The 13,460-nt window shown below is 52.4% G+C and overlaps 1 protein-coding gene across 2 annotated transcripts in view; it reads right to left on the bottom strand.

Annotated features, from left to right (window-relative positions):
- BCAP31 (B cell receptor associated protein 31) overlaps positions 1 to 13,460 on the bottom strand; it is a 28,024-nt gene that overhangs the window by 5,365 nt on the left and 9,199 nt on the right. The gene's annotated exons all lie outside the window — the stretch shown is intronic.

The raw sequence follows: 13,460 nt of genomic DNA, 5'->3' as shown, positions 1-13,460 counted from the left end.
CCCATGGCTGTCACCCCAGTCCCCAGGGAGATCGCTAACACAAATGCTTCCTCGGCAGGGCGGCAGATGCCCAGCTCTCCTATGACCGTCCCAGGCTTTTCCCGGCTATCGAGAACCAGGGCTTCCAAGACAGGCCACGGCACACACAGTCTAGTGCAAGATCCATGCCGTGTCTCCCCAAAAGCCTGGCCCCGCTCAGCCCCAGCCCAGGCCTTTGGTTCCCAGCCTTGGGACAGTCTGGGGCTCCCCGCTGCCAGGCTCTGGTTCCCCTTCCTCTCGCCAGCCCTCACAAGCGCTCCCCACCCCACAATGCCCTGGGCATACTCCTCCCACTGCCCCCCTGCTAGGTCCTCTCTCTTCCTGCTGGATGACCTGGGATCATTCCCCCCGCCCAGGAACCTCGCCTTCAACTGTGTCCTTCCTGGAGTCACCCTGCCCAAGTCCCTGGTCTTTTCCCTTGCATACATTCCTCAACCTAGGCCAGCCAAGGCCTGCCCTTCCAAGCTAGCAGCAGGGCCACCAGTGGCCTCCTAACCGCCCAGTCCAGCGGCCACCCTGATGTCCTTGCTCTGCTGTTAAGTTACCCTCCTGAGGTCCTCCTTGCAACACCCCCTCCTGCTATCATTCTGCTCCCTCTGAGTTCTGTACTCTTCAGCTGATAGCCTATACTTTCTCCTAGCCACTCCTATCCCTGAAAGGGTTTTCTCTGAGGCCCAGACTCATACCTAACCCCTTGCTAAACGTTGGCTCCTGGATGTCCCCAGAGACATTCCAGACTCAGTTTGTCCAAAACAGGCCTTCCCTTGCCCCACCTGACCTGACCACCTTGTGCAGCCCCTGCTGTAGTGGTGGGCATGCAAACCGCCTTAGACTCAGCCCTCTTGGGCCCCTAGCCCAAGCCACAACCAGTGCTTTCCATGTCAGCTGCAAACGTGCCTGCCTTCATCCCCACTGCCAACACGTCCTCCCTATCTGCAGCCATTAGGCTTCCCCAGCCACCTCCCTGAGCCAGGCAAATCCGACCACGTCAGCCCTCTGCTTGAGGCACCTGCCTCCGGTACGCAGGCCCTCAGCGAGCTCTCCTCCCTCACTAACCACGTGGCACCCTGCTCTAGTAACACCTAACCCTTCGCCATTCCTGGAACACGCCTGGCTCTACGTGGTAGTCCTCCAGGTCGGAATGTCCTCTCTACCCAGCTCGATCCTCACCTCCCCCAAGAAACCCTTTCGGCTCTCCTGCCCCATCAGAGGGACGCAGTCTCCTGCAGCAGCCCCCTAGGCACCCACACGAAACCACCTCATTCTCTGTTCTCTGCGTGGCTGCCATCCATTTATATGGCTGCCCTACCAGGCTATGAATATCTTTAGGCTGGGCGCTGTGCCTTCATCTCTGCACCCCCATACCTGGCACACTGAAAAGGGGTCTTCTGCCCACTCCACAAAGCATAGCTGAAAAAAGGGGAGCAGGCTTCCAGATGACCCAATCCTACTCCCAGGAGAGGAAGTCCTCCCTGACAGGTAAGAGGATGGGTTTGAGGCTGCACGTCAGGCTAGACAGAATCTCCCTGGGCTTAGACTGCACCTGTGTCCACCTGGGAGCCTGGCACCAAGAGGGGAAGAGGCAGACACACAGCTGGTCAGTCTAGCAACAGAGGAAACAGAAGACAGGAGTGGGAAGGCGACGTCTCAGACCCATGCTGATGAGCAAGCCAGGCTCCGGAATACCGGGGGGAAAGCATTCACTGCCTCGAGCTGAAGGCGTATCCCAGAGCTACGACATCCTAGTGCCTCCAATCCCCTCAGGACCCCAGCAATGCAGACCAGGCTTTCCCTCATCACTGGGATTTTTCAGCCTGGAAGCCAGCCTTCTAGAACATTTTCCTGCTCCCTCACACTGGGCCACTCAGGAACATTAAGATGCCCTTCTGGGCCGGGCGCGGTGGCTCAAGCCCGTAATCCCAGCACTTTGGGAGGCCGAGGCGGGTGGATCACGAGGTCAAGAGATCGAGACCATCCTGGTCAACATGGTGAAACCCCGTCTCTACTAAAAATACAAAAAAGTAGCTGGGCATGGTGGCGCGTGCCTGTAATCCCAGCTACTCAGGAGGCTGAGGCAGGAGAATTGCCCGAACCCAGGAGGTGGAGGTTGCGGTGAGCCGAGATCGCGCCATTGCACTCCAGCCTGGGTAACAAGAGCGAAACTGTCTGGAAAAAAAAAAAAAAAAAAAAAAAAAAGATGCCCTTCTGTTTGTCCCTTCTGTAGTTTCCCAGACCCCCAGGACAGGGCACAGAACAGCCTCTGCTGGATCTCCTGAGTCATGTTACCCGAATCACTGTTCTTAGCTATTAATTTCCGGAAAACAAGCAAGAGCCTAAGAGCCAAAGGTATCACCTACAGATACAGGGTGGTCACCAAGAGAATGGCCTGGGGTCCAAGCAAAGGCCAGTGAACACAACTTAACAGAATCCAGATGTAGCCTTGGCAGACACATGGCAGCCCCAAATGCCTCAATCTGACTGCGCTCTCTTGACAGTGTTCTTGGACACTGAGCAGGGCTATCATGCTTTTATAAAAGGTTGAGTAAACCAGAGAAGGCAGGAGAAACAGAACCTCTCCACAGACTCAAGAGAAACAGGGCCAACCATATCAAATGGGGAGAGCCATGGCTCATAAGCACTCTTCAGCAGCCCTGTCTTCCCCCCTGAACAAGGGGAGGAGGACATGGGCTTCACGGGAATGGGGGGGGAACAAATCCCAACCAAAAGGTTCCATGCTGTGGCCGCCCCCAGGCTGCCCTGCTGACGGGTTTCAGGTGAGTCGAGTCCTTCAACCCCCAGCCCCTGCACACACAGGGTGTTCACACAAGCTCACTCCTCTGCCCCCAGCCGGCAGGAAGCTGGTGTCCCAGCGCCACCTGCTGACTCTCCAGGCCTACCACAGGGTGGCCAATGGACTCTGGGTGAACACGCCCCAGCTGTGGAAGAAAAAATGAGGCAGCGCCCAAGCAAGGATCCAAGTCAGGTGACGCCTCAGGAAGGCTTTGGTGAAGGAGAATGATTAACACCAGGGCTTCTACTGTCCTGAGCGAGTCTCACCTGCCAGTCTGGAATCAGGAAGACAGGTTACAACTGGGAAGTCACCTACTGCAGACCCGAGAAGGCCACCCCAAAGGACTGTCCCAAGTCCACTCTAGTACAGCTGATCGGCATTCCCTGTAGCCTCCCAGCACAAGGTGCTGGAGAAGACAGGAAGAGGAGGGCCAGAGCTGGGGGATATATAGGCCCTTTCGCATAAGAACATGCCTTGTGGCAGCTCCAGCCTGCGACCCAAATGGAGCTCCCCAGTCCTGAGGACAGTGCAGCGAGCACAGGGCGAAGGGGAGGTGTGGGTCTGGCCTGTCCTCTCTTCTTCTTGAGAACAAGTGACATGGACCAGCTGGGTTTCTGGGGTTTTGCCGTGTTTCTCTTTTAAAACCAGCTATCTGAGGGGTTTTGGGTAATACGCTGGAGGGCAGAGGGCAACCAAGTGAGGTCAGACAACTTAGGCAAAGATAATCTGTGATTAGATAACTCAACCTAAAAAAGAAAAAGAGGAGTGCAGCAGAGAAGCACAGGCAGTTCCATCTGGGTTAATGGCAGCGATGGGATTCTACCCTGGAGGGGTAAGGAGGAAACGAAAGATGCCTGTGGATCAAGTTCAGGTCAGCAAAAATCCAGGGGCTCCCACACAAACAGGGGCCTTCCTATCCCTGGCTGCTAACTGGCACTTCGGGCCTAACCTTGACCACCATTTAAGCTGAGTAAGGCAGAGAAGACAGTGCAGCTCCTCTGAACACACAAAACCCAGCCCAGCAGGAGCTGCCATCCCCAATGCCCTCCGAGACTCAAGAGGGTTCTGGCTGGCTGTGCCCTCAAAGTGCAAGGCTGGCATGAAGGGAACAGGAGTGATGATATAACAGGGGCGACTGCCAGAGTCTTTCCCAAGTGGAAACCAGTGGCTCATCCAGTGTGGTCCCCTGGAGGTGGCCCCAACACATCCATCTTCACAAACTGTCATAGCTCCTCAGACCTGAAAAGCTGGGCTTCTCATCTAAAAAGCTGGACCTGACAAGTTCAACCCAGACACACACCTAAAACTGTTGCCATCAGCCCAGGACAGCCCATTCCATCACCAAAGGTTTCAGGGGCCCTTCATATATGCCAGGCCCTTGACACTGAGCTGAACAGTCTAAATGGAAGAGCCCAGGTTCCCATGATGAGCAACCCTGCCAAGTGCCACGCCTCAGAGCTGTGTGTGCCGGCTGCCCTGGGACCCGAGGACAGCACTCTAGGCCAGCTAGGGACACGGCGTGGGCCCTCAGAACAGGCTCTACAGGGAAGCCTCGGAGATTCACGAGTAAGAGGTGCCAGCAGGGCCGGCAGGTGGAGGGGTGTTCTGCACAGAGGCCCCCAAAATGCTCAGAGAATAGGGTGTCAGGGAGAGCATGTGTTGTGTGAGGAGACCCACGTGGCTGCTTCATGACAGGGAGGCCGAAGCAGAGCCTGTGGGGGAGCTGCATCGTGGAGGATCCCTGTGATACCAAGCCACTGGAAGTGGGGTGCACAGGCCAAAGGGGGGGACGGTGGGTAGCAGGGCGCTTGCTTGGTCTATACAGGATGTTGGTGGCCCCACCACAGCAGCGGTCCCAAGGGTGGTGAGAGAGGCTTAGGAGGTGACATCCACAGGCTGTTTCATGCGTGGAGTCCAGCTCTGCAGGTTGAAGACTTCTGGAGGTCGGCTACATGACAATGTGAAAGCGCCTCACCCTGCTGGGCCTCATGCTGAGAAATGGCCACGATGACTGGGCAGTCACCTGGGACAAGAAGAAAGGGCAGAGCAGCCCCAGGCTTCTGGGTCAAGTGGCAGGGTTGAGACAGTGGTGGCAGAGGCAGGACAAAAGCCCAGAAGGCTTTGGCTGGGAAGCTGGGACTCTCCCACTGCTGCCCCACCCAGCAGCAGCAAACTATGGGGGGAAGGGGAATGCAAGCCTGCTTCTGGGTGTGATATCTTCTTTCAGGCCAGGCCTTCTTTCCCAATCACAGAGGCTACTTGGGGGTTCTCAGGCTAACCTCCTGTGTGTCCTGAGCCCAGTCCCACTGAAAACTAGTGCCGAGCACCAGGCCTTCTCTGGAATGCGCTCCCCTCCTTGGCCACTGACCTGCTCACATCTTCCCTCTTGATCTGGCTTCCCTCTGCCTTCTGCTCCTCCATCTTCTACTGCTAACTGGGGGCAGGAGCCTGGCCTGCCAGCACATTCCCTTTGCCCTGGCCTCAACACCTCTGTGAAGCCAGCAACCCAAGCTCGACTGCCTGGCAGGACCCTATCCTGTTCACCTGCCAGGCCTTCCCCTGCTTAACCCTGCTTTCCCTGTCCCCTCCTTTCCTTGCTATCCCCAGGTCTAACCAGAGGTCCCACTCTGCAGCCAGCCCTCAGTCCCAGCACAATAGTGTTACCCCATGGGCAGCCAGAGCTCCCTTTCCAGCAGGGGCCTGGGTCCTCGCATTCTGCAAGTCCAGAGCAGAACCAAGACCATCTCAGGCTCCCAGAGACTGGAAAAGCCTGGTGATTAACTCCACCTGGGCCTCTCAGGTCTGTCCCCTCCTCCCCACTCCTGCTACCACTGCCCCAATTCAGGCTCTGAGCAACTCTCACTGTGACGATCTCCAACTTGGTCTCCTCACTTCAGGCTCTCCTGCTCCACACCATCCCATACACCCTTGCAAAATATTAATCCACACAGGTGACCACATCCTAGCAGTACTGGAATACCCAGTAGGCAAGAACCCTTTACCCCTAACCATCTAACCTTCTCCAGTCATGAGCACCTGCTCACATTCAAGAACTGAGCCAGCTCCCCACAGCAGGACATAAAAAACATGGAAAGAAAAAGACAGGGCCGGGCGTAGTGGCTCGTGCCTGTACTCCCAGCACTTTGGGAGGCCGAAATGGATGGATCACATGAGGCCAGGAGTTGTAGACCAGCCTGGACAACATGGCAAAATCCCAGCTCTACCACAGATACAAAAATTAGCCAGGTGCAGTAAGGAGTGCCTATAGTGCCAGCTACTGGGGAGGCTGAAGCGGGAGAACTGCTTGAACCCAGGAGGTGGAGGTTGCAGTAAGCTGAGATTGCGACACTGCACTCCGGCCTGGGTGACAGAGCAAGAGTCTGTCTCAAAAAAAAAAAAAAAAAGAAAAGAAAATCAACAACAAAAAAGAGAGAGATAATAGGAGTGGCACAGATGCTCAAAGAGGATCAGGAGGCCCAAAGAAAGCTGACTGGCTAAGGCCACTGTTTATGACATCGGAAACAGAGCCACAGGCTCAACGCCTACGAACGAGGAATTGGCTCATGCCTGTAATCCCAGCACTTTGGGAGGCTGAGGTGAGAGGATCGCCTGAGCCCAGTGGTTTGAGACCAGCTTGGGCAACAGAGCAAGACTCTGTCTCTACAAAAAAATTCAAAAATTCGCCGGACGTGGTGGTACGTGCCTGTAGTCCCAGCTACTCGGGAGGCTGAGGCAAGAGGTCAAGGCTGCAGTGAGCCATGATCACACCAATGTATTCCAGCCTGGATGATGGAGCAAGACCCTGTCTCAAAAAAAAAAAAAAAAAAAAAAGCTGGAGACAGGTCCCAAAAAATATTCATGATAAACTGAGTAGAACACTCAAGTCACCAAGGGGCATTTAAAGCATGAAAGTTTTTAAAAAGCATGTGGAGGCCAGGTGCGGTGGCTCATGCCTGTAATTCCAGCACTTTTGAGAGGCTGAGGTGGGCGGATCACCTGAGGTCAGGAGTTCCAGACCAGTCTGACCAACAGGATGAAACCCCGTCTCCACTAAAACTACAAAAATCAGCCAGGCGTGGTGGCACGCACCTGTAAGCCCAGCTACTTGGGAGGCTGAAGCAGGAGAACCACTTGAACCCGGGAGGCGGAGTTTGCAGTGAGCTGAGGTCACGTCACTGCACTCCATCCTGGGTGACAAGAGCGAAAGTCCATCTGGGGCGGGGAAGGGGAGCATGTGGATTCTGTAGGGAGAAAACCCCAGGTGATCAGGTCAGATCATTGTAAGTCTGAATTTTCAGCTCTGCTGATGGCCAGCCTGGGCAATACAGCGAGACCCGATCTTTTAAATAAAAACAACATCCCTCAAGCAGGGGAACTATGAAATATCTGGAAAGGCATACGGCAAAGGTGTATGGCAAGAGCAGAGACAGTGGCATTTCAGAGCACTTATTTTCCTGGTTTTGCTTATTTAAAGCCTCATCTTTCTACAACAAATGTGAGCTACCAAATAATTTCCTGATAGCCAAACACAGAGAGGGCCTGAGATTAGATGTCAGACTCATAAAATCAAAACTAATACCTAGAATATGCAGGGAGTCACAGATTACACGGGCACTTTCTTACCCAACGCCAGGTAATGACTACACAGGAAAAAGCAGCCCACACCAATCCAGGACTCACAGCTTCCAATAGAAAACACCTCGTATTTGAACAAGGAATTAGAAGCAGGCAGGGGCTCTGGGCTGGGCCACTTAGAAGCCATGCCACTCAGGCCACACCATCTCACCTACTGCCCATCTTCATTTACAAAGGCCCATGTCATATGAAGAGTTACTGAGGTCCTGAGTGATTTCAACTAGAACCAAAACGAACCACACAGACAGCTTACATACACACACACAGGCAGAGTCTGGTGGCTGCTGTCTCCTACATAAGCCCTTAAACAGATGAGAACACTTAGGGCAAGGGGGCTGAGTTGCTGACCCACAGCCACGCAGTTGCTAAAGTACCGCCTCGGCCTGGGAACGCAGGCCTCCCGGGGAGACATCAGGAGCGTGTGACAGCACGTGCCGTACATCTGCGCTCCCGTGCATTCTGAGCATCCCTCTGTCCTGTCTATGAAAACAGCCCAGCACTGTCTCACAGAGAGCAATACTCTAGTGTTCACTAAGACTGTGAGTGGGCCCCCACCAAACAGTTCTCGTGATACAACAAACCTGGCCCAGCAAAGAGAAAGACACCTCTGTCGTTTTTACATATAGGTCTGCACCTGGCTAGCAACAGTGGTTCATTTTTAAAAGGTTGTGCATAAAAGTTCGGAGGGCACATCAACAACAACTAGCCTACCACAGAGATCAGCCCATTTATTTATAACCCAACTAGGGCAGACGGCATGTGCTGACAGATGCGAGGCTCACTTCAAAAAGAAAGCACGCTGCCCAAAGCAATCTACAGATTGAACGCGATCCCTATCCAATTATCATCATCAGGCCAGCACGGCGGCTCACGCCTGTAATCCCAGCACTCTGGGAGGCTGAGGTGAGCAGACTGCTTGAGGTCAGGAGTTTGAGACCAGCCTGGACAACATGGTGTCTCTACTAAACCCCATCTCTACTAAAAATACAGGGTGGCACATGCCTATATTCCCAGCTACTCAGGAGGCTGAGGCAGAATTGCTGGAACCTGGGAGGCAGAGGTTGCAGTGAGCCGAGATTGCGCCACCGCACTCCAGCCTGGGCAACAGAGCGAGACTCCATCTCAAAAACTCCATCTCAAAAAACAAATAAAAAACCCATCTTCTCATCGGCAGGCCTGGGCCAGCCCAAGCGTCTGCATTTCTGAGAAGCCCAAGTCCTGCCAAGGTTGCTGGACTCTGGGCCGCACTTACAGTATTGAGGTGCAGCAGAGCAGGTGTCAACTATCCAGTTCCAATGATTAAGAAGGGGAAAGGCAAAAAGGAACAGTGTGCAGAAAGCGTAGACAAGAAACCATGGATGTGGGCCACTAAACTGTGGCCGGGCGCGGCGGCTCACACCTGTAATCCCGGTACTTTGGGAGGCCAAGGTGGACAAATTACTTGAGCCTGGGTATGCAAGGCCAGTCTGGGCAACATGGCAAGACCCCATCTCTCCAAAAAAAAAAAAAAAAAAGTTAGCCAGCGTTGGTGGTCCGCACCTGTAGTCCCAGCAACTCAGGAGACTGAGGAGGTCGAGGCTGCAATAAGCCGTAATCAGCCCACTACACTCCAGCCTACGTGTCAAAATGAGACGCCATCACCAAAAAAAAAAAAAAAAAAAAAAAAAATTGATGGCACAAAACAGGCTGGAGTAAAATAGAAAAAAAGATTTCAAAGCAGCTCACACATGTCTGAGTAAGGAACTGGTTAAACCCCAGCAACTGAACACTGCATGCGGCTGAGGATGACGGCGGTCTGCACAAGCCTTGTGGACCAATCGCTAAGAGGCACTGCTGGGTGGAAAGGGCTAGTGAAAGCAGGACAAAAGCAGGCCTGGCACTTGTGAGGAGGAAGTTATCCATAATGTAAAACATCTGAACCATTGAGAAACACCAGCCACTCTCTCTGGGTGGGCCCACTGGGGAGCTCACCTGATACTTCTCTATTATGTGAAGTTATTTTTTGGGGGAGGAGTGGGGCTTGTTTTTACAATGAGCAGGTATAACATGTAACAGAAATATAAGTACGACAGCTTTGTTTGTTTTGTTTTGTTTTGTTTGAGACAGAGTCTCACTCTGTCGCCCAGGCTGGAATGCAGTGGCACCATCTCGGCTCACTGCAACCTCCACCTCCTAGGTTCAAGCAATTCTCCTACCTCAGCCTTCGGAGTAGCTGGGATTACAGGTACCCACAACCATGCCCAGCTAATTTTTGTATTTTTAGTAAAGATGGGGTTTCTCCTTGTTGGCCAAGCTGGTCTCAAAGTCCTGACCTCAGGTGATCCACTTGCCTCAGCCTCCCAAGGCGCTGGGATGACAGGCGTGACCACTGTGCCCAGCCTCCTTTGTTTTTAAGTGTCTCCCGCAAGCTGCAGATGGGCTGTGTGGCTGTAAGGCTGGACAAGAGCATCACAAACAAAGCGAAGTTCCGCTAGGGTCACAGCCACCATCTTAGATTTAACTCTTAGACTATCAAGGAATACCGAGTTCTGGCAAAATTCCAGAAATGATTAACTAAATCCCTTATGGGCAACTGGTGAATCCCCACTGATCCCTGGGATCACCGTTTCTTTTTTTAAAAATTTTTAAATTTTTTTTATTTGTTTTTTTCCTCCTCCACCCACCATTTCCTTTTCTAAGAAGTCACGAAAGACCAACCTCGTGCCTTTTTTGGATCAGGCTACTGGATGGGAGGATGGGAGGAGGCGGCAGGCACACCGAGGCAGCTGATGCGCAGCTTCCAGCCAAGGTGCACACACGATGTGCGTGACTGCGTGAACCGTCCGGCCGAGAAAGCAGTAGGGCCGCTTGCTTGTCAGACTTGTTCAACAGTGAGTGAGGTGAGGCCTCACACTCGTGTCAAAGGGAAAGGTAACAGAGAAGTGAGAGAGGCCGCAGACACCAGAGAGCATGTCAGGACTGTAAGAGTGGACTGCAACAGCGGGCCGAAGTCAACTGCACTGCAGCCTCCGGGCATCACTTTGGGTATACTGGAGGTGCTCCTGAGAACTGCCTTTACTGGAAGCCAGGCATTGAGGGTAGAAAGTGTGAGCTGTGCTGCATCCTAATGGCGGTGGTATTAACCAACACTCTGCATGTCAAAACACTCACAACTGTATGCCAGAAAGTTAATTTTACAACATGTCAATATTTTTCAAATGTCTACTGTAGAAATTAATCTGGAACATCCTAGCTTCACACTAAGGCACACAGAGAGGACTACACTGAGCGCAACACATTTGCCTGGTAGCCTAGCTACCTCAAAGCTACAGGAGGGAGGTGACCATTCCACTGTCCCCTGGCATGGTCAGACAATACTTGTAGCGCCCAACCTGGAGGCGTCCTAGAAACAAGATCATGAAAGCAGAATGGAGTCCAGAGAACAAAGGACTTATTAGTAAAAAGCAGTCTGTGAGGAATCAGCACTGGCATACCTGCTACCACTATGACAGCTTCTGAGGCAGCAATCTGCTCCCAAAAAGGTGGGGCCTGAATGCAATCCTCCAGGTAGCACAGGACTGGCAGCCAAACCTGCCAGCGCCAGCACCTCTCTCCTGGCAGCCCTAGCCTTCACTGAAGGCTGCTAACTGCTCTTTTTTGCAGTAGTTCTGTCACTAACATAAACTGAACTGCAATAAGCCCCAACCCCTAAGTCTTTGAGCTCCTGGGTAGCCCAGTCCTCCCTGCCCTTTATGAAGCTACATGCCCTTAGAATAATGTCTCCCATTGAAAACTCAAGTCTCACTGAATTCATTCTGATCAGGGAGCCCATCTAGACAGCTAAGGATTCTGAATGGTCACTAACCTTCTTGCTATTCCTCCTAGCATCCATTTCTCCCCACATCTGCTCACCATGACAAATGTCTTCAGGCAGATAAACACTGGGCAAGCCAGACATAAAGAGTGAGCCTCCTAGGGCTTCTATGTGGATGGAGCTGATCCACATGGCAGCCACCCATGTGGGTTCGGACCACACCTAACTACACTGTTCTCCTGGCACCTTCCTCGCACTTCAGCATCTGGTCCTTAAGAACAGACTCAGACTAGCAAGCGTCACGCTAAAAATCCATCTACACTCCATCTATAGAAGGCTGACGGAACTTCTCCAAAAATTCACAGCAGTCACCAATGATCCCACTCTTCTTTTCTGAAAGCATACAGCTATTCTTTGTAGAGCATGTCTGGAGATCAAAGTCAACCCTCCCCATGTCAATTCCTCATCTACCTGCTCCTCCCTTTGGAAATTGGGTTGCTTGCCTGGCTGCAGTCTGCCAGTATTGCTCCCACTCTGCAAATCCTCAAGCATCGGTGGCAATTCCATCTGCAGACCAATCTCAACAGCTTCTGGGCATAATCTCATCAAGTCTAAGCAGAAAGTACATCATTTAGGGACGCTACCCTCGCCCATCTGGAAATTCCATTTTCTTATCCAAGTGTTTCCTTTGCCCTTGACCACCTACCCTCCATCTCCTTCCCTACAGACATGAAAGGGACTGCCTTCTCCCCACTTCTCCCCATCTCTCATGATTCAGAGTTCCTGGCAGGTTTTTACCTTCCCGATACTATTCTTTTTTTTTTGAGATAGAGTCGTTCTGTCACCCAGGCTGGAGTGCAGTGGTGTAATCTCAGCTTACTGCAACCTCTGCCTCCCAGGTTCAAGTGATTCTTCTGCCTCAGCCTCCTAAGTAGCTGGGATTACAGGTGCCTACCACCAGCCCGGCTAATTTTTTGGTATTTTTAGTAGACACAGGGTTTCACCATGTTGGCCAGGCTGGTCTCGAACTCCTGACCTCAGGTGATCCACCTGCCTCAGCCTCCCAAAGTGCTGGGATTACAGGTGTGAGTCACCGCACCCGGCCCCCGCATACTGTTCTTAAAGCTCTAGATGCTTTTCTGGTAGATGGCCTTAGTTTCCTCTCCTTCCCTCCTCACTGTGGTCTTTTTTCCTCATTTGGCTGACTGTCATACTCGGAATTCTGGTTTTGAAACTCAGTCCTCCAGATCTGCTTCCCTTTCAACCTCAGCCCACAAGATCATACTTGTTTGGAACTTCCTGGAAAATCTAGGGTATGTGTCTGACTCCTCCCGGCCTTCTCACTTCCTAAGTTTGAAGATGGCAAGCTTGTAGATCAAATCTGTGATCAAACCCATTATCTTGAAAAAACAAAAAGTGTTTACCTTTTCTAGCTCCACAAGTCTTTCCAACTTGGACACAGAGTACAAGATTATCTGAATGACAGACTTTAAGACAAGCAGTCATCGTAGTGCCTGGTAAAGCAGGACACACCAGGTAACTAGAGGGCAAGAATCTCCTAGGCATGGAGATTCTTGAGTCTCGGGACACAAAACCAAGTGGAGAATAACTGTGCATGAGCCTGAGAATCCACGTGATCACTTGATGCTATGGGCTAAGTGCCCTCCAAAATTCATGTGTTAGAATTTCATCCCCACCATGGTAGCATTAAGAGGAGGGGCCTTTCGAGAAGTGATGAAGTCGTGAGGGCTCCACGCTCACAGCAAGCACCTTTCCAACGCCTTCATACACTCTTGGTCTGAGCTTCCATCTACCTCTCAACCAGGCCCTGCAGATCAGAACTGCTGGGTAAAGCAAGATGCAGCAAACAGGGCCCCAGACTCAAATAGGCACCTCACAGCAGGCAAATCTTGCCCAACTAGCTTCGTCCTGACCAAGGTACTTAATTTTACCCAAAAAATCCACCAGAAATACTCTGGCTGCCATGGAAGCTAACATGCCCTCATTACGAGTTTTACGTGAGAAAGGCCCTGAGGTGAGGGGAGGAGAGGCCTGGCCTCTTCGTGCCACTTCTACCTGCTGTCCCTAGGTCAGCATCCCAGACACAAAGAGCCCCCATTCGCTTGCTCCCTTGTGAGCTGGACTCCGAAGGTCCTCTCCCGGAGGAGAACAAGGCCTTACCACTACACCTAACTCTCCATG

This window comes from Saimiri boliviensis, chromosome X (genome assembly GCF_048565385.1).
Source record: "Saimiri boliviensis isolate mSaiBol1 chromosome X, mSaiBol1.pri, whole genome shotgun sequence".
In the NCBI taxonomy this organism is placed as follows: domain Eukaryota; kingdom Metazoa; phylum Chordata; class Mammalia; order Primates; family Cebidae; genus Saimiri; species Saimiri boliviensis.
Note: the sequence above shows the minus strand (reverse complement) of the source record. Positions and strands in the feature narration are given on the sequence as shown.